General features: G+C 42.8%; 1 protein-coding gene across 1 annotated transcript in view; it reads left to right on the plus strand.

The window, feature by feature from the left end:
- Positions 1-22373, plus strand: part of CNTN1 (contactin 1) — a 219067-nt gene that overhangs the window by 74759 nt on the left and 121935 nt on the right. The window contains exon 2 of the mRNA XM_044277039.1: positions 7067-7150. The gene's annotated coding sequence lies outside the window, so the exon portion shown is untranslated. The remainder of the gene's footprint in view (positions 1-7066; positions 7151-22373) is intronic.

A 22373-nucleotide genomic window follows, 5' to 3' on the forward strand; every position in this document is an offset into this window, starting at 1 on the left:
TTCCTTAGTTTTGGATCCAGTCAGTCGGATCTTCATTTTGTGTCTTCTAGTTTTCTGTACACCTTCCGTGACATTGTTTCACATTTGCAGTAAACAGGTCCGGCAGGCTGTTCTGGCCGGGAACAGCCTGCCGGATCCGTGAATACTGTGTGCTGCCAAGATACCGTCCACCCCAATTCACTGTAATGGGGACCGGCGGAGATTCGACCGCTACCCGGCAAATATGTGTCCAAGGACGGGAAGGAATGGGTAAGGGAAGGAGAGGACCTGATGGCCGTGAATGAGGGACTTTGGCACGAGTGCAAGTCTCGCAGGCTGCCACAAAACCCTCAACCGACTTACCAGGCCACCAGAATCTCCAAGCGATGAGATCCAGTGTGGCTCTTGCCCCCGGGTGCCCAGCAAGGACCGTATCACGGTGTTCCTTAAAAATCTTGTGTCTTAAAGCGATAGGCACAAACAACCTCCCAGGAGGACAAAGATCAGGAGCCTCTGACTGGGCTGCCTGCACCTCTGCCTCCAATTCAGAAAAAAGAGCAGAGACCACCACACCTTCAGCCAAAATGGGACCCGGGTCTTCAAAATTCCCGCCTCCCGGAAAACAACGTGACAGGGCATCTGCCTTCACATTCTTAACTCCAGGGCGGAACGTGACAACAAAATTAAACCTAGAAAAGAACAAAGACCATCTGGCCTGTCTCGGGTTCAGACGCTTGACTCCAAGTATGCCAGATTTTTATGGTCAGTAAATACGGTAATAGGGTGTCTGGCTCCCTCTAGCCAATGGCGCCATTCCTCAAAAGCCAACAATTCCCTATCTCCCACATCGTAATTTCTCTCTGCGGAGGAGAGTTTTTTTGAGAAAAAGGCACACGGTCGCCATTTGGCAGGAGAGGAACCCTGAGACAAGACCGCCCCCACACCCACCTCAGAAGCATCAACCTCAACTATGAAGGGTAAAGAAATATCAGGTTGCACCAAGATGGGAGCGAAAGCAAAACTCTCCTTGATATTAGAAAAAGCCTTACGCGCCTCTACTGACCAAGAAGAAAAATCTACCCCCTTTCTGGTCATATCAGTGAGTGGTTTAACAATAGAGGAATAATTCAAAATAAACTTCCTGTAGTAATTGGCAAAGCCCAAAAAACGCATCAGCGCCTTCTGATTCTCAGGAAGCTCCCACTCAAGCACAGCGCGGACCTTCTCGGGGTCCATGCGAAAACCAGAAGCGGAGAGAAGAAACCCCAGAAATTGAATTTCTGGAACCGCAAACACACATTTTTCCAGTTTTGCATATAATTTATTCTCCCGCAGGATGAGCAAGACCTGATGTAAATGTTCCTTATGAGTTTTGAAATCAGGAGAAAAAATCTAAATGTCATCCAAATACACTAATACAAATTTTCCCATCAAATGATAAAAAATGCTGTTCACGAAATGCTGAAAAACGGCTGGGGCATTCATCAAACCAAAAGGCATAACCAAATTCTCAAAATGGCCCTCAGGGGTATTGAAGGCCGTCTTCCATTCGTCACCTTCTCTGACCCTGACTAGGTTGTATGCCCCTCTTAGATCTAATTTGGAAAAGACTTTAGCCCCAACAACCTGGTTAAACAGGTCCGGGATCAGAGGAAGCGGATAAGGGTCACGAATAGTGATACTGTTCAGCTCCCTGAAATCCAGACAAGGTCTTAAAGAACCATCTTTTTTCTTAACAAAGAAAAAACCAGCGGCAACAGGTGACTTCGAGGGTCGTATGTGTCCTTTTCTCAGACTCTCAGAGATATAAGCACGCATAGCGATCCTCTCAGGTTGGGAAAGATTGTATAAACGAGATTTAGGCAGTTTGGCGCCTGGGATGAGATTAATAGGGCAATCGTACTCCCTGTGCGGGGGCAAATCCTGAACTCCACTCTCAGAGAAGACATCCGAAAATTCAGAGAGAAAAGATGGTACAGTGTTAGTAGCAACCTCAGAAACAGATGTCGTGAGGCAATTCTCTCAGCAAAAGTCACTCCAACCATTTATTTGCCTCGCTTGCCAATCAATGGTGGGGTTATGTTTAGTGAGCCAGGGTAGCCCCAACACTAGAGGAGTAGGCAAACCGCTAAGGACGAAACATGACACATCCTCAACATGAGCATCACTCACAATTAAACGGATATTGTGAACTATGCCCTTTAATGATTTCTGAGAAATCCAAAGTGCGCACCTGGAAACCATGAGTTATTGCAAATTGATTATCAATGATATTGACACCTGCTGCACTATCCACAAAAATCTCACAAAAAATGTTCTTGCTCTCTAGCGCCACCGCAGGACAAAACGGGAACTACAAGCAAACGGAAAACCTTCAATTTCCGCCTCAACCCTGCCAATAATAACAGACGGAACATTTTTAAAAGATTTTTTCCTGTTTGTTTCTTTATTACTCCCAGAAAACTGCCTGAATTTCCTAGATGGACAAACATTTGCCAAATGATTTATACCTCCACAACAAAAACAAACCCTCCCATGCGAGCTGAATCTTCTATTGTCAGAAGCAATCAACCCCAGCTGCATGGGCTCCTGCTCAGCAGGGGCTGACAGCGACCGAGACCCCTGCACACAGAATGAGACCGCTGCACTGTCCTGGGACTGAGTATGACAGGAAGGGGACATCTCTCCTCTCTCTCTAAGACCCCTGTCAATACGAATGGCCTGAGACATAGCAGAGTCCAAAGAAATAGGCCTCTCATGAAAGGCAAATGCATCTTTCAATCCCTCTGAAAGACCATGGCAAAATTGACTTCGGAGTGCAGCATCATTCCAACCAGTATCAGCTGCCCATCTCCAAAATTCTGAGCAGTATATTTCTGCGGATTGTTTACCCTGGCATAATAGACGTAGTCTAGACTCAGCCAGAGCAATACGATCCGGATCATCATATATCTGACCCAGGGCTAAAAAGAATTCATCCACTGAACGGAGAGGCCGTGCCCCTCCGGCAGCGAAAAGGCCCAAGACTGAGCGTTACCCCTGAGCAGCGATATAATGATCCCCACCCTCCGTTCCTCATCACCAGAGGAATGGGGAAGAAGGCGAAAATGGAGTTTGCAAGCCTCTCTAAAACGCACAAAATTCTCACTACCCCCGGAGAACGTATCCGGGAGCGAGATCTTAGGCTCAGAACAAACTCCATGAACGCAAGCTGAACCGGTCACTTGAAGCTGAGGAAAAGTCTTACGGAGATCAGCTACCTCCAATGAAAGACCCTGGAAGCGTTCAGCCAAAAGTGAAACCAGATCCATGCTTGAGACGGTTTTGGCGGCTTATAATGTCACGGACGGTGTACAGGAAACAAGACAATGCAACATGCATATATGACTCACTGGATCCAAAGCTAAGGAACCATAAGGGAGACCCCTGCACAAGACCTGAGACTTTCCCTGGCTGCTCAGCCTATGCAACGATCCCAGAGGTGGATGGTTGCATATCCACATACCTCGACTATATAACCCCTGAACACCCTACAATAGTGAGGGGACACGACCACCGGCTCCCTACACCAGACACGGAGGGAGTCAGGGTCACCTGGGATCCAGCAAACAGAAAATAACAGATAAATGTTCAGCACTTACCTTTGTAGCAGACTGGAAAACAAGATCAGCATGCACACACACTCCAGGAAGTAGTATAAGCTGCCCAGTAATGCATTATGGGGCGGAATTTAAAGGGATGCAATCAGTCCAACCACATGACAGCTGAGAGAGGCTAACGAGATGAGGAACTGAACATCACAACAAAGAAACTCAAGGAGGAGGTTCTGAAAGGCTTCTGTCAGAGCTTTTCAGCTGTCTGGTTGTGACAATATGTCAAGAAGCAGCCGGGTAAAAACTGCTGCATGCGGCTGTATTTGTACGGCGACTCCTCAGCATATTTACCGGGAACCGGACGGATCTCTGCCGGTCCCCATTATAGTGAATTAGGCTGGACAGTATCTTGGCAGCACAAGGTTGTGCCCGGTATTCACGGAACAGCCTGCCGGATCTGTTTACCGCAAATGTGAAACACTCCTTAGCAATAGCAGTGTATTTCGGTTTTGTACAATATTAGAGTGAAAAAAAGAAAAAGAATAATTTGCAAAAGTATGGGAACCCAAGGAGATTTGAAAACCTTAAATAGTCTGTTAGGGTTGGGGCTTGTTCATAGTCATTGTTAGGAATGGTAAGATGATGCAAATTTCAAAGCTGTATAAGTTCTTAGACTTTTCTAACCTTGTCCCAAAAAATAGCAGCCATAGGTTCTTTTAAGCAGCTGCCTAACACTGTGAAAATGAAAATGGTTGAGGCCTACAAAGCAGCAGAAGACTAGAAGAAGATAGCAAAGCGTTTTCAGATTGCCTTTTCCTCAATTCAAAATGTAATTAAGAAATGGCATTTAGGAACAGTGGAGTTCAAGAGAAGGTCTAGAAGACCAAGAAAAAATTCAGACAGCTGCTTGTAGGATTGCTAGAAAGGCAAATCTGAACCCCCTCTTGATTGCAAAATACCTTCAGCAAGATTTTGCATTGTTGTACATTATTCTACTGTTCGACACCTGCACAAATATGGCCTTCATGGAAAAGTAATCAGAAGAAAACCTCTCCTGTGTCCTTACCACATAATTCAGTGTCAGAAAATTCAATTTTCAAAAGAACAAGCCTGATGCATTTTGGAACCAAGTCCTGTGGACTGATGAGGTTAAAATAGAGCTCTTTGGCCACAATGAGTAAAGGTATTTTTGGAGAAAACGGGCACAGAATTTCATCAAAAGAACACCTCTCCAACTATTAAAGAGGACCTTTCATTTTTTTTTTATTAATTGAGGTAAATACCTTTACTTGTGGGGTACCCCCCACTGATGCTGCCACTCTGCCAGATTTTTTTTAAATATCGCTCCTGCGCCCCACTGTGTCCCCTCCTTAGTTTCCGTGCTCAGTATGTTAATACTGAGCATCGGTACAGGGAGGAGGAGACGCCAGGGTTTCTCAATGGGCGTCTCCTTCTCCCTGGCTGTGCCGCGATCCAATCACAGCGTAGAACGTCACAGCCAGGGAGAAGGTGATATTTTTTTTCTCAATTAAAGGTATTTATCTCAATTAATAAAAAAAACATGAAAGGTCCACTTTAAGCATGGGGGTGTATCAGTCATGTTTTGGGGTTGTGTTGGAGCCAATCAGGAACATTTCACTGGTAGAGGGAAGAATGGATTCAATGAAATGTCTAAATCTGGATGCAAACATAACACCTCAACACTGTAAACGTAACACTGTAGAAAAAAAAGGAGGTTGAAAAGAAGATGACTTTTTAGAATGGGTAATGATCTTAAACACACCTCAAAATCCACAAAAGACTACCTCAGAAGGTGCAAGCTGAAGGTTTTACTATGGCACTCACAGTCCCCTGATCTGAACATAATTGAACATTTGCAGATAGACCTCAGAAAAGCAGTGCATGCAAGACTGCCCAGGAATCTCACAGAACTGGAAGTCTTTTACCAGGAAGAATGGATGAATATCCCTTAAACAAGAACTGAAAGACTGTTGGCTAGCTACAAAAATCATTTACAAACTGTGATACTTGCCAAAGGGGGTTCTACTAGGTACTAACCATGCAAGGTGCCCACAGTTTTGTTTCAGGTGCTTTTCCTTTTTTGAAAATGTAAAAGATGAAAATTAATTGTTTTTGCTTAAACTACAAAGGGAATGTGTCTTCTATAACTTCATGCCTTTTGGAGATCATTTCATCTTCAACTTGCTTAACTGTTCATAGTAACAATCATTTTGAGGAGGGGTACCCAAACGTTTGCATATCACTGTATAACATGCTGCCCATAGCTTGCTCAGCATTTCCAAGGTGATGGTTTACTTTAAATCTGTTATTGTTGAACCTTTAATGGGTATTAAATGCTCCCCAAAGCCACTAAATGTGATAAATTAATAAAAATAGTAAATGCGTTTGGATTGCTCACTGAAATATAACACGGCCTAGCTGAAACCACTCAGCTGTAATTATAAAATATTAAACTAACAGATTTAAAGGAAACCATCACCTTGAAAATGCTGAGCACTCTATGGGCAGCATGTTATACAGTGACATGCAAACATTTGGGTACCCCTCCTCAAAATGACTGTTACTATGAACAGTTAAGCAAGTTGAAGATGAAATGATCTCCAAAAGGCATGAAGTTATAGAAGACACATTCCCTTTGTATTTTAAGCAAAAACAATTAATTTTTATATTTGACATTTTCAAAAAAGGAAAAGCACCTGAAACAAAATTTTGGGCACCTTGCATGGTTAGTACCTAGTACCTTGGCAAGTATCACAGCTTGTAAAAAATTTTTTGTAGCTAGCCAAGAGTTCTTGTTTAAGGGAACTTTAAACACATGCTGGAGTGGTGGACCTGGAAAGTGGCGGTGGGATTAACTGGGGAGTACAGGAACTTTTATCTTTTACTTTAGAACATTTAGTGGGTTTGGGCTCCTTTTTAAATAATCCGGATAGCTCCTTTAACTTACCTTTGTGTGCATTTCATTTGTCTCAAGAAATACTAACAGTAACTCACAGCAATTCACCTGCATATATCTGCTAAATACTGTATTTACTCACTTTTACTCTTGTTGCCAACAAAAAACTCCTGACTTCTACCATCTGAGCAATCGATAACCCATTACTGGACTTACTAGTTACTTACTATCGTAAGTGCAGGAAGATTTTAATGCATTGAATTATACATGCAGCTTTCATTCACTGTCTCGGAGCAGAGAGCGGCTACTGACTGTGAGATTTTTCTGCAAGTCACTGCAGTGAAACACAATATATTTGTGCACATTAAAGCCTTAGCTTGGCTGAAAGGCTAAAAAAAAAAAAAGATAAAGACTGGCTAAGAACATGGAATATCTGCTATGAGGGGCGTTCTGCAGCGTTCACAGAATGTTGCAGTGTTAATTTCCATGCAGGTTATTGAAGCAAGGACAGAGTATATTCTGTGCATGACTTTTCCTGCTGAGATCACATTGTGATATCTCCCTATTTCTGCTGCAGACGGTTACTATGTGGAGCATCTTGATGGGACAGACTTCAGTTTTTCATCTATATTCTCAATAGTCAACTGGTGCCGGTGTCCAGGTAAGATGCATCTATTCTTTTGATGGATTTTAATGTAGAGTGTATTGAAACAGATGTATTTGAGTCCTGAAATCAAGAGTCAGGATTATGCGATGCTGGTTTCAGACGCCCATTCTGCAGCATGCTCACTGCAGTATTCTATAAATTGTGTAATGCATGACTACAGCTGGCTTTAAACACGGGGGCATCAATGCCTTATCTGTTCTAATCCATTATTAGGATTATGATTTGAGCTGTCCGTTTACACATAGCTATGGTTTAGTGAAACCTTTTTTTCTAAGAATAAATATCCTGATCTGCCTCCCAAGAAAACGCATGGCCAACAGGAGAGAAGACCAGAAGAGTCTCCTTTTGGCCATGTTGTTTTTTGAAAGGTTACTAAATTTAGTGTTTATGTAACTGCAGAAATACACGTATGGCTGTCTGGCGTTCAAAATGTCCCTCCCAGCCACAGGGTTAACTCCCAGACCCACATTGCCCCTTACACAGCTCTCACTTCAAGCTGCGGCCTGCAGGCTTGAAGAAGCAATGTGTCAGGGCAGTGCCTGACTGCTGAAGTTGCCCAATGAGCTCTCCGCGTTCCGTATGGTGCTCTGACCAATGTGCTCACCCTCAAAGCCGCCACCCACCGCCTCATTCTTTTCTTTGCTGCGATGATCCTGTACTTTTTGCCAGCAAGGAGGCGGTGCTGACTTCAAGTCCCGCGCTGAATGTCGGACTCAAGCGTCAGGACGATATCACTATAGGCCTGCTGTAGGTTGTTAGCGTGGCACTGCGGCTTGTAGCACTGCTGAGCTTTATACTGTGTGACTGCAAACCAGTAAGGGGCATTTGGGATGGCGATGGGCCCCATAGAGACGACGGGCCCAGGGCTGCCGACCCAAACGCCCCTATTATAATCCACCACTGCTGGCAACATTTTTATATGTAAACTTATATGTAGTTTTTATTTTACTGATTTGAAAGCACATTTTCAGACAAAAGATCCATTAGTAACTACAAGATCTAAATGGCCCACCAGAGTACCCGAGAATATTCTAGAAGGCCAAAGGTTTAGCACAATAATGAGGCTAAACGTCCAGCGGAAGACAGCCCTATTAGGAGATGGCATAAGTGTCTGCTTATAGTGTGCAATGATAACAGCAAACTTTGTGATACAACTGAAAATGGACACGCCTGTGATCTGTATAGCTGTTGAATCCATTGACATTTGATGCCAAATATGCCAGCAACCACATATTTGGCATCAATATTGCATGATGCCTATTCATATAAATGGACAACCAAGCAATACATGGTTGGGGGTCATTCAGAATAGAAGTAACTCTTAGCAGCATGTCTTTGCTCTAGCTAATAGATGGGTATCCCACCCTAAAGTTCAGTTTTACCGCCATTCATCTGCTCAACCTGTGTGCCATTACCAAATTCCATCCACTCCATTACCGAACTTCCATCTTCTCCATTTGTCGCTATCTTCACTCGGTTCCTGTCATCTATTGGTGAGTGTATTTGAGTGCATTGACGTCTGCCAGTGTTGATACATGCGTCATATATGATTCTTGCAACAATCTGGTTTTCACACAATTCAGCATTACTGTAAGCTCTGGCACAGTTAGTACTTGAGAAAGGCGACTACTGTAGGTGAAGTCCAGCGCTGCGGTCCAGTTAGTACTTGGGAAAGGCGACTACTGTAGGTGAAGTCCAGCGCTGCGGTCCAGTTAGTACTTGGGAAAGGGGACTGCTGTAGGTGGAGTCCAGTTCTGCGGTCCAGTTAATACTTGGAAAAGGGGACTGCTGTAGGTGGAGTCCAGTTCTGCGGTCCAGTTAATACTTGGGTGACTGCTGTAGGTGGAGTCCAGTGCTGTGGTCTAGTTAGTACTTGGGAAAGGCGACTACTGTAGATAAAATATGTTTCTTGCAACTATCTGGTTTTCACACAATGCAGCATTACTGTAAGTCCTGGGGAGTTTCAAAAGACACAGTTAGTACTTGGGAAAGGCAACTACTGTAGGTGAAGTCCAGATCTGTGTTGTCCAGTTTGTACTTGGGAAAGGGGACTGCTGTAGGTGAAGTCCAGTGGTGTGGTCCAATAAGTACTTGGGAGAGGTGACTACTGTAAGTGAAGTCCAGTGCTGCGGTCCAGTTAGTACTTGGGAAAGGTGACTACTGTAGGTGAAGTCCAGTGCTGCGGTCCTGTTAGTACTTGGGAAAGGTGACTACTGTAGGTGAAGTCCAGTGCTGCGGTCCAGTTAGTACTTGGGAAAGGCGACTACTGTAGATAAAATCCAGTGCTGTAGTCCAGTTAGTACTTGGGGAAAGGCGACTACTGTAGGTGAAGTCCAGTGCTGCGGTCCAGTTAGTACTTGGGAAAGGGGACTACTGTAAGTAAAATCTAGTGCTGCTGTCCAGTTAGTATTTGGGAAAGGCGACTACTTTATGTGAAGTCCAGTGCTGCAGTCCAGTTAGTACTTGGGAAAGGGGACTGCTGTAGGTGAAGTCCAGTGCTGCGGTCCTGTTAGTACTTGGGAAAGGTGACTACTGTAGGTGAAGTCCAGTGCTGCGGTCCAGTTAGTACTTGGGAAAGGCGACTACTGTAGATAAAATCCAGTGCTGCAGTCCAGTTAGTACTTGGGGAAAGGCGACTACTGTAGGTGAAGTCCAGTGCTGCGGTCCAGTTAGTACTTGGGAAAGGTGACTACTGTAGGTGAAGTCCAGTATTGCGGTCCAGTTAGTACTTGGGAAAGGGGACTACTGTAAGTAAAATCTAGTGCTGCTGTCCAGTTAGTACTTGGGGAAAGGCGACTACTGTAGGTGAAGTCCAGTGCTGCGGTCCAGTTAGTACTTGGGAAAGGCGACTACTGTAGATAAAATCCAGTGCTGCAGTCCAGTTAGTACTTGGGGAAAGGCGACTACTGTAGGTGAAGTCCAGTGCTGCGGTCCAGTTAGTACTTGGGAAAGGCGACTACTGTAGATAAAATCCAGTGCTGCAGTCCAGTTAGTACTTGGGGAAAGGCGACTACTGTAGGTGAAGTCCAGTGCTGCGGTCCAGTTAGTACTTGGGAAAGCGGACTACTGTAAGTAAAATCTAGTGCTGCTGTCCAGTTAGTATTTGGGAAAGGCGACTACTTTATGTGAAGTCCAGTGCTGCAGTCCAGTTAGTACTTGGGAAAGGGGACTGCTGTAGGTGAAGTCCAGTGCTGCGGTCCAGTTAGTACTTGGGAAAGGCGACTACTTTAGGTGAAGTCCAGTGCTGCAGTCCAGTTAGTACTTGGGAAAGGGGACTGCTGTAGGTGAAGTCCAGTGTTGCGCCTTGTGAACAACTATAGTTTTTACAAAAATTGCCTACTTAAGAGCCTTTTAGCACATTTAGCACTTTTAGCACATTTCATGTGTGTAGGATTTCTTGGGAACAGCATGACACCATGCAGGATGTAGCTGTCAGTCCTTTAATGGTGGACAAGGAATAGCTCTGGCTAATGAACAGACAGGATCAGGAGAATCACAGTAACACCCTTTAGAATTAATAGAACATAATTAACAGCATACACAATATACCATCATTGCAATAACACTTGGGAATAAAAATTACTTTCTTCTCCACATTTTAACATGTAAGTTATGTGATACCTAATAATTATTGTGTCACTGCTGCCAGGTCCTCCTTAACAGCTACTATATGACCTGTTACAGGCTATTTTTTCATTATATAATACATCAACCTTTTCAGTTTATCTAAATTATGTGTTCTCAATGTGGTAAATGTATACTATCACTAGTATATATTGTATGCATGAGTAGGTTTTGTAAGGCTATTCTTGCCGACACTACAGTGGACACCAAAATGGAATCCTGAAGGATTCCATTTTAAGTCAGTGGGATCCATTGAGTGCCATTTATATCCCGAATTGCTTGTAATTTTATTTGGGCAGATCACAGAGACCTAACTATACTTGCAAGCCAGCTCTCCTTCCAAAAGGACAAGAGTACTGAATGTCCCAGTATTACTGTTCACTGAATGAGATGTGCAAGGCAGATCACCTTCCAAAAGTACAAGAGTGCTGAATGTTTCAGGAGACAGTTAGTTTAATCACTGACACGATAGTTAATGGGATTTACGTTTCACTGTTTAGATGTAATCACTGCCTAAAGAAACGTTGATTGATAAGTTTAAAACACTAAACTTTATTACATATATATTTAAAGTAAAATCCAGAGGGACCTATTTATCACATACCAAGTGAAAAGAAAAGAAAAAGTGTTGCTAATGACCTAAAAACAGCTACATAAAATAGCAGTACCCTTGGTCCTACAACTTAAACTGCCTGCTGTGGTGCTATATGACAGGGGTGCCAGTAGCTACTCTGTGCTATTGAGACAATGATCATCATTTGCTGGAGTGTACTGAGCCAGGGGTCAGGGGCTCCAATATGAGCACCAATTTGTTAGGGGCCCAAGGGTACTGTTATTTTGTGTAGCTGTTTTAGGTCATTAGCAACACTTTTTCTTTTCACTTGGTATGTGCTAAATAGGTCCCTCCGGATTTTCCTTTTAATATATATCTAAGAAAGTTTAGTGTTTTAAACTTATCAATCAACATTTCTTTAGAAAGTTAGTTGAGTGGAACCTTTGGGGTGCTCTTTCTCATTTGGGAGACCACCTAGTATGCACACAAATTAGCATATGTTACATCTACTGGCATCAGATAAGCTTAGTGTTCTTTTCTTTTTGTAAGTAAAGCTAATTTGCATACCTTCGGGTTTCTGGGAAATATATTCAAATAAGCTTTTCCGTGAAAAAGAAAAGAAAACAAGAAAAAAATAAAAATAAACACTTAGCCTACCTGATGCATATGTATTTCCCAGAAATGCAGAGCAGCAATGGCTGGACTACAGTACCACTCATGCATAGTATGTGGTCTCCCGAATGAGAGCCTTCCCATAACCACTCAGCTAACCAAGGCAATTTTCTCTTGAGCCACTCATTGTGAACTAAGTATCATGATATATACAGCGGCGCCCAGGGATCTCACTGCACTTACTATTATCCCTGGGCGCCGCTCCATTCTCTCGCTGTGCCCTCTGGTATCTTCGCTCTCTTGGTTATAGTAGGAGGAGACTGCCCTTGTTCTGCTGGGCGTCTCCTTCTCCCATGCAGTAGTGCTGGCCAATCGCAGCTCAGAGCTCACAGCCTGGGAGGTTTTTTGGCCAGCGCTACAGCCTAGGAGAAGGAGATGCCCAGCAGAACAAGGGCAGACTCCGCCTACTATAACCAAGTCCCCTAAGTCTCCACCTACTATAACCAAGTCCCCGAACATACCAGAGGACATCGCGGGAGAACGGAGCGGCGCCCAGGGATAATAGTAATTGCAGCGAGATCCCTGGGCACCGCTGTATATGTCATGATACTTAGTTCACAATGTTTTTCCAGGTGAAAGGTCCTCTTTAAGCTTGTAAGCTAGTTTGCTTTACTTATAGTATTGTAGCATACTTTACCATTTTTGTGTACACCTTATTTGAGTTAGTGTTTATTGCATGTTACTTTGCAACACATTTTATGCCAGACTTTTGTTGCAAAATGGCACACCTTAAGCCATGCCCTTTCCTGCTAAGCCACCCCCTTTCATACTAATCCTTGCCGCTCAGTGGACGAGGAGCAGTGGATTATTCTCTTGGCATACTTGCTTTATACGTACTGTGGGGCACATTTTTTAAGACCGGCGCTGGCTTCTACATAACTTTGGCTGATCCACCAGCACTTCTCAATGTAAGAAAGCTACCTTGTTGTCATACATTTAGACCGTTTTCTACGCCTAAGGCAGGTGTAGAAAATGTTAAATGAGATGGGCCTGCTGGCCAGTCCCCTTCCCCGCCCACACCACATCCAATTTTATAGACCTGGCGTGAGTAGGGAAAAGTCGCAAATTGCGGCACAAAGGTCCACAATCTGCGCCAGAGATACATCTAATATAGGCGTATTTCTGTTTAATAAATTACATACGTCCATCAAGTTCAACCAAGGGATAGGTGGGGATGCAAATCCCAAAAGGAACTCAGATTTCTAAACGTTTTCATAAGCATTAATGTTTTTTACTTTTAAGAATACGTGTAAACCCTTTTTGAAACTGTCCACTTGTTCCTGCTGTGACCACGTCCTAAGGAAGTCTATTCCACAGATTCACAGTTCTTACAGTAAAGAAGCTTTGACGCTTCCGGAGATTGAACTGTTTCTTCTCCAGTCGGAGGCAGGGCCCCCTTGTCTTTTGAGCACATTTTACATAGAACAGTTTTTCACCGTATTTTTTGTATGGCCCATTTTTTATATTTGTATAGGTTAAACATGTCACCCCTTAGACGTCTCTTTTCAAGACTAAATAAATTCAATTATTTTAATCTTTTTTCATAACTAAGACCCTCCATGCCCCTTATCAGTTTAGTCGCTCTCCTCTGTACTTTTTCCAGCTGCAGAGTGTCCATTCTATGTACTGGTGCCCAGAACTGGACTGCATATTCCAGATGAGACCGCACCAACACTTTGTAAAGTGATAGTATTACATCCCTGCCCCGCAAGTCCATGCCTCGTTTAATGCATGACAATATCCTGGAGGCAGCTGATTGACATTGTATACTGTAATTTAATCTACCATCCACAAGGACACCCAAGTTACTCTCCCAGTGTTACATTACCTAGGACATATGAAGCACAGAGATTATTACTACCAAGATGTATTACTTTAAATTTATCCACATTGAACCTCATTTGCCAAGTTGATGCCCAATCACTCAGAGTGTTCAAGTCAGCTTGTACTTTATGGACATCTTACATAGACCATACAGTTCTACACAGCTTAGTGTCATCTGCAAAAATAGATATGGTGCTATTAATCCCCTCCTCAATATCATTAATTAACCAACTGCCATATGGCTATATACATGCTATTTGCGCATACCCCGTGCAGATAGCATGTGTAAAAAACGTTATGGCAGCTCTTTAATCTAAGCGCTGAAAAACGCTTGGGTTAAAGCTTCTGCCCCTGCACTGCTGCTGTCACGGACAGCATACAGTCCAGTAATGCCGGCAAGTGACCAATCAGAGTGGTTCCTTGCTGGCGATCGATCCGATTGGTTAGTCTGTGCAGACTAACCAATCAGATCACGGCAGTGTAAACGTGCCTGTTCCGGGCTCTGATCTGCACTCTGCAGATGAGAGCCTGAAATCAGGTAGGTGTCCTCCGTGCCCCCCGATCTGTGGGCCCCATCTGTGCCCCCTGCATCGATCTGTGCTCCCCCTGTGAGCCCTGCCTCTTTGCTGGGCAGGCGCTCTCCCTGCCAGCATCTGTCCCCTGATGCGGCCCCCCCCATCCATGTATCCTGCCCCCATCTGTGCCCCCTGCCCCTGATGTGGTCTTCCTGCTGTATTGGATGGCGGTGTCTCCGTTCCTGAGCCGCCGCCATCAGCAGTGAGTGTGAGCTGTATACTGACACTCTGCTGCAAACCCTTTAGATTCTGCAACAGCGGCATTCATGGGGTTAATAGAGGGAGGGGGCTCCCCTTCTCAACCATCGGACTGCTGCGCTGCGATGGCAGCAGACGGATGCTTTGCAAAGGCGTTCGGTGTTGCCATCTATCAGGAAATCTGATAGTACTATACTTTGCAATGCCAGAGCATTGCAAAGTATAGTATAGCCATCACCCCCACTGGATCTTCAATATCCAAGAGGGACTTGATAAAAAAGTGTGAAAATAAAGAAGATTAAATTTCCTATATCCGCTCATTTATAAGAGATTAAAAAATGAAAAAATAAATAAATAAACTACACATATTAGGTATCACCGAGTCAGTAACAACCAGCTCTATAAAAATATCACATGACCTAACCCCTCAGCTGAACACCGTAAAAAAAAGTGTAAAAAAAGCCATTTTTTGTCACCTTACATCACATAATTTGCGATCAAAAAGGCGTATGCCCCCCCACAATAGTACCAATCAAACTGTCACCTCATCCCGCAAAAAATGAGACCCTACCTAAAAGAATCGGTCAAAAAAATAAAAAAGCTATGGCTCTCAGACTATGGAGACAATAAAACATAATTTTTTGGGTTTAAAAAATGCTATTATTAGTGTTTCTCTAAACCGCAGAATCAGGGTAACAAATATTGAGTTTTGGTTTGGCTGTTAACCCTCGATGTGTTAAAGAAAAAAATGGAATAAAATGGAAAATCTTCCAAAAAAGTGAAATTTAGAAATGTTATCTCCATTTTCCTTTAATTCTTGTGTAACACCTAAAGGGTTAACAAAGTTTGTAAAATCAGTTTTGAGTAACTTGAGGGGTGTAGTTTCTACAATAGGGTCATTTATGGAGGGTATCCACCAAGTAAGCCCCACAAAGTGACTTCAGAGCTGAACTGGTCCTTAAAAAGTGGGTTTTGGAAATTTTCTTAAAAATTTTAAGAATTGCTTCTAAAATTCTAAGCCTAACGTCCTAAAAAATTAAAATGACATTTTCAAAATAATGCCAACATAAAGTAGGCATCTGGGGAATGTTAAGTACTCAATATTTCATGAGGTATCACTTTCTGTTTTAATTTTTTTCATAAATAAAGGTGAAATATATTGACTCAAATTAATGACTATCATGAAGTACAATGTGTCATGAGAAAACAATCTCAGAATGGCTTGGATAAATAAAAGCATTCCAAAGTTAATAGCACATAAAGTGACGCATGTCAGATTTGCAAAATTAGACGTGGACACTAAGGTAAAAAATGGCTTGGTCTAGAAAGGGTTAAATAATAAAGGGCCCAGCACTGAACCTTGGGGTACACCACTTATAGCCTGGGACCATTCTGCATAGGAATCATTGACCACAATTCTCTGGACACGGTCCTTCAGCCAGTTTTCAATCCAATTACAAACTATACTTTCCAAGCCAATAGACCTTACTTTACCTAATAAGTGTCTATGAGGGACACTATTAAAAGCCTTTGAAAAATCCAGAAACACTACATCGACAGACGCCCCTCTGTTCAAGCTACTACTCACCTCCTCATAAAAACAAATCAGGTTAGTCTGACAACTTCTGTCCTTGGTAAACCCATGCTGGTTATCACTTATAATTTTATTTATAGTCACATACTCCTGTATATAGTCCCTTAAGAGTCCTTCAAACATTTTTCCCACAACAGAAGTTAAACTAACTGGTCTATAACTACCTGTGGAGGACCTTGATCCTTTTTTGAATATGGGCACCACGTTTGCCTTGTACCAATCACTTGGCACTGTTCCAGTACCTAGAGAATCTTTAAAAATTATAAACAGGGGCACAGCAATGACTGAACTGAGCTCTTTAAGCACTCTTGGGTGTACTCCATCTGGACCCTGGAGCCTTGTTCACATTTACCCTATTTAACTTCTCTTGAACCATATCTACATTTAGCCAATTGAGTATATCACTGGATGTACTAACAGCCCCGGCGCCACAGATATCAGCTCCTTTCTCTTCTTTTATATATACTGTCACGGCTGAGAATGTGGAAAACCCTCAGCTGTGCGATGGCAGATGATGGTAGTCGCTGCTCGACCAGGAAGACAGAATTAGGGAGCAGGTCACCTCCTAGCGCATCCCTAATCTGACCCTGACTCCTAGCTGCATGAGCCGACCTTGATGGTAGGAGGGCTCATGCTCCGGAACCTCGGATCCTTACTAACCCTCCGCAGATCCCTGAGCTAGATGCTGGGTAGACTACCTGTTCCTCCTGGATGCGGAGAAACCGGAGTCTAAAGTGGCCAAGCTGCAAAGGGAAGGGGAACATATACAACTTATGGCAATGGCAGGTAAATGCCACAAATACGGCACTCACCTGCCACAGACACTAGGCCTGGAACCCATGTGCAAGTGCTGCTGTCCAAAAACATAAACGGACAGAGCACACAACACACATCACACAGGAACCCAGGACCATAAGGTGCAATAAACTAGCATACCACAGACACATCTTCATAACATCAAACAAGAGTTATGACCACAAGGGTGGCCCTCACTGGAGAGATGGTGAATAACCAGGAGGATGTCTCCAGCAAACCATGGCTGAAGAACCCCTCAGCTTCAGGTCTCCACAGAGGCTTTATAGCCCAAAGTGGCCACACCCACACAGACACACTGTGGAAAGGGAGTTAACCCTTCCATCACCAGAGTAGTGAAGCCACTAAAAGGGGAAGTGCACAAACAACTATCACACTGCAGCTGTAACCGGCGACAACGACATGCGTGGCAACCGTGTCCTGGGAGCCGTCCAGAAGGCCGAGACACTGCCAACACATGTAAACAATACAACACGTTGCCACGGGCAGCCACAGGCGAGGGGGAAGTCACAGTGCACACATACATAAACCCCGTGCACACCAGACATAGAAAGTGCATACAAACACACACATAAACAAAGGTAACCGCACGCATACCTGTTGTCCGCGGCAACCGCACTTGAGGCAAACAACTAAGTGCCCCCAGCTGCGATTGACACAACACCCAGACCGCGGGCAACTGCATGCGGCTCTCAAGGAGTCACGACCATGAACATGGGCATGACATATACAGAGTTAAAAAAAACATTTAGTAACTCTGCCTTTTCCTTATCTTAATTGACTACCCCCCTTTACCATTATTTAGTGGACCTACCTGCTCGGACCTAGGTTTTTTAGCATTTATATATTTAAATAATTTTTGGGGATTAGTTTTGCTCTCTTTTGCTACCTGCTGTGCATTTTGTATTTTTGCAAATTTTATCTCCTTTTTACAGATTTTATTAAGCCCTTTGTAATCTTCAAACGCTACAGCTGACCCCTTAGATTTGTATTTTTTAAATGCTCTCTTTTTGTCTTTTTTTGCCCTTTTTTTAGTAGTTGTAAGCCATGGGGGGTTTAATTTTAGCCGTTTATACTTGTTACCTAAAGAGATACATTTTTTAGGGCAATTACTCAATGTGGATTGAAGTTCTCCCATTTATCCTCTGTATTATTTTGTGACAGTAGCTGCTCCCAGTCTATGCCCTGAAATGCTGCCCTCAACCCAGCGAAATTAGCCTTTTTTAATTCAGTGTTTTTGCTCTGCCTGACAGAGTTTGCCTTTTATAGTTTAGGGGGAATATAATTATATTGTGGTCACTATTAACTAGTGTTTCCCAAACAGTAACATTACCAACAAGCTCTGCATCATTAGAAATTACCAGATCCAACAGAGCATCGCCCCTAGTGGGAGCTTCTACAAACTAGCCTATAAAGTGGTCCTGCAGCAAGTTGAGGAATTTTCTCCTCTTTGCGGTTGAGGCAGAACCATGACCCCAGTCAATATCTGGGAAGCTAAAATATCCTATTATGACCACTGTACCATCCTGTGCTGCCCGCTCTATTTGGTTATACAGTTGCGTTTCTATCTCTTCTGTGATGTTAGGGGGTCTATAGATTCCACATCCTCACCATCCGCACCCACAATTGCCTTTTTCACACTTGTCTTCAGATCACTCCTCAGATACAGGAGGCACACGCCACCACCTTTTCTATTGACCCTGGTTTTCCTAAATAGTGTAAAATCCTCAATATTAACAGCCCAGTCATCCGAAGAGTCCAACCATGTCTCAGCCACACCAACTACATCTATGTGTTCTTCTAGTACCATAGCCTCCGGCTCCCCCATTTTTCCAGCTAGACTTCTTTTGTGGCATTTGTGAAAATACATTTTAAATTACTATTACCTGTAAAGTGAATATCTGGGATTTTTTGGTTACCTTGGTTGATTTTTGTATGTAACATGTTTTATTTTTCATAAATGTATAGTTATGCCCAGTCTTCTCCCTATTTTCCTCGCTAACTCCAGCCCCACTAAATCCCCACTGTCCCCTTCTATAACCCACTCTATATCTACACTATCTACCCCCTTATTAGTATGACCTCCCATCAGTGGCAGACATTTGTGTAAAAGGGTCCTTAGGGAAACTAGACCAGCACCTGTTTTCATTTAAAAAGGAGATGTCTTCATGAGCAACCCCTTTAATTGTAGAATTCGATGTTAATTGCAGGTTTGAAAAGTAGAATGGTGGGGAAAGAGGACATTGTTATTATTTTATACTACAGAGTATACTGTATATATGAAAATGTGACTAAGTTACTGATAATATCTCCAATATAGGCTCCACTGCCATTCCTTTTGTTCATTCTGATGTTTTTTTTACTTTAAACTACTGCAGTGGAGACAATTTGGATTAAAAGGTGGACAGAGAGTGTTCTTCTTTAAAGAGTCCAAGTTAATTTTTATTAACAACCTATTTTCAGGTTAGGTCATCCAGATCAGAACGTTGGGGTCTGACACCCGGCACCCCCAACGCCATGCCAGCGCTGCCTCCTCTTTTTTGTTTACCTGCTCTCTGACGCATCCACAGCGGTGAGCAGTTGCAATTACACCTAAGCCATCACTTTCATTTCAATGGAACGGCTTGTTCCTATACAACTGTATACATGAACAAGAAAGTAGATTGCTGCGCTGACCTGTGCATACGCTTGGGAGGCACGGATATGCCTGGATATGGCGTCTTAACAGTGTCCAAATTAAAACAAGAAAGTTCAGCTTCCCATAAAAGCGTGGTTAACCTTTATTCTTCAAATAGATCAAATCTAAAAGTGACACAATGCAGAAAAATTGTGCTGAGGTCTACCCGTTTCGGATATCAAACAAATGTGTAATCCTTACTCATGTGAGAACTGAGATTTTAATACGTGAATCACATATTTAAATCTTTTTGACTAGGTAATAACTTCATAATCCAGTAGGCCAGTAGAGATTCTGTTCACATAACATTTATGTGTTAAACAGATGGAAATATTTTATGCAGGTCAATAATTGCCCAACAGAACACGATATATCATAACAAGCACTATGGGTTGGGTAATAGATTGGTCAATAAATGGTTATAACAGAATATGACACAGCTGGTTCTCTTGGTTACATAATACGCTATAGATTTATGAATTCATGTGCGCTAGCAGTTATACTGTACCAATCGTTTAGTAATGATGTAATTCAATAGGAATATGATCTTACTATGATGAAAACATGTTTTTCAATTGAGTGAAATTCTCCTTTGTGAACAATATACATACTGTATATAAGTAAAGGAGCAGATTGAATTCCGTCTTACAATACAGTTATTCTCCATTATAACGATGTAATAACGGAATTCATAATGCTGATGTGAACCCACCCTTATGCACAATAAGTGCATATTAAATTGTAAGTTCCATTATTTTATTTAGTGTTTTACACAACTTGTCATTGAGCTCTGATACATTGAACAGTTACCTGAACCTTCCTTCATGACTGATTTTTGAAGAGCTGTGTATGGGCTCATGGTCTTGGGGGTCTTCGGAAGCTTTGAAAAAATAAAGGCATGTGATCATCCATGTAACACAAGATTGGAACATCCCTTGCAGCTGTTTTCTGTCTGCCTGAATTTTTTATTTAAAGGGACACTGACAGGCCAAATCAGCATATTTAGTTATATATCTGACATTACAGGTCTTATCAAGTCTATTAAAAGCATCTAAGTAGCCCCCCTGTCCACCTTATAAATCCTGAAAAATAAAGTTTTATAACCTGCCTGTCTCGTCACCAATCTGCCCAAGGGGCGGCGTTTAATCTCAAATTGCGCCCAGCCAGCCGCTCCCAACTGCCGTTCTGAAGCCCCTCCCAGCTCATCAATATTCACTTCGCTGGGCGGCGGCTACAACTCTCCCCAGTCAAGATCCTGCGCAGGCGCGATGTAACCACGGCCGAGCGCAAGCGCAGAAGATTAGACGAGGACGATGCCAAGAGGATTCAATTGCCCATGCGCAGGATCTTGACTGGGGAGAGTTGTAGCCGCCGCCTAGCGAAGTGAATATTGATGAGCTGGGCGGGGCTTCAGAACGGCAGTTGGGAGCGGCTGGCTGGGCGCAATTTGAGATTAAACGCCGCCCCTTGGGCAGATTGGTGACGAGACAGGCAGGTTATAAAACTTTATTTTTTGGTATTTATAAGGTGGACAGGGGGAATACTTAAATGCTTTTAATAGACTGTATAAGACCTGTAATGTCATATATATATAACTAAATATGCTGATTTGGCCTGTCAGTGTCCCTTTAACACCTCTTTTTTATTCTACTCTTATTCCATATTTCTTATTCAGCTGTTTGTTATGTGGTCACCTTATGTTGCATTGTGTTAGGAACCATATACGAGTCATATCCTTGGCTTCTCTGCTTGAGAAATGTTTAAATATAATAATCAAAAGAAAATCACTCCTGGCAGACAGTCTTTACCCTTAGAATTGTAGTTCGACTTGATAAAATGATGGAGCAATTTTGGTATCACAGCTAGATTATTCTTTCCTTACCCTTGCTTCCTTTTTATTCTTTTTTTTTTTTTTTTTCTGCTGAAATTGTATGCCTGGACTTTGTGTTCATAATGAAAGTAACATGGTCGATTTGTTGAGTCTTTTTTTTTTTTAAAGAAATATTAATTTTTATTATATTAAACACATAGACATTATTGCCCCAACATAACATATTTTACAGCATTCCCCTAATTTAATGACTAATCTTAATTGATTAGTACCTTTCAACAGTTTCTTGTATATTTTTTCAACTTTATCAGAATACTAACAAGATTGTATATGATATAATGTGTTCTGGTAAAAGAAATCTGTCATAAATCAACACAGTCATTTTTATATTAAAGGGGTTGTCTGCTTTTTTTTATATGATGACCTATCCTCAGTATAGGTCATCAATATAAGATCGGGGGGCGACTCCTGACACCCCCACCGATCAGCTGTTTATAGAGAAAGCAATGCTCATATGAGCGCTGCCTTCTCTTGACAGTTTACCTGCTCTCCGTCACAGTTCCAGCGGCAAGCAGGTGTAATTACAATGAAGCCGTCCCATTCACTTCAGTGGGATGGCTCCTTCCTATTGATGTGAATGGGACGGCTGAGATGTAATTATACCTGCTCGCCTCTGCAGTTGGGATGGCGAGCAGGATAGGCCACCAATATCAGATTGGTGGGGGTTCCTGCACATCCGCTGATCAGCAGTTTCAGAACTACACTACACCACTGTATGTTGGACAGAGCTGGTAACTGTAGTTCTACTACCATTTGTATCATGCAGATGGGAATTATGTATTTGTGTGGGCTTATT

This window comes from Bufo gargarizans, chromosome 2 (assembly GCF_014858855.1).
Source record: "Bufo gargarizans isolate SCDJY-AF-19 chromosome 2, ASM1485885v1, whole genome shotgun sequence".
Lineage (NCBI taxonomy): Eukaryota > Metazoa > Chordata > Amphibia > Anura > Bufonidae > Bufo > Bufo gargarizans.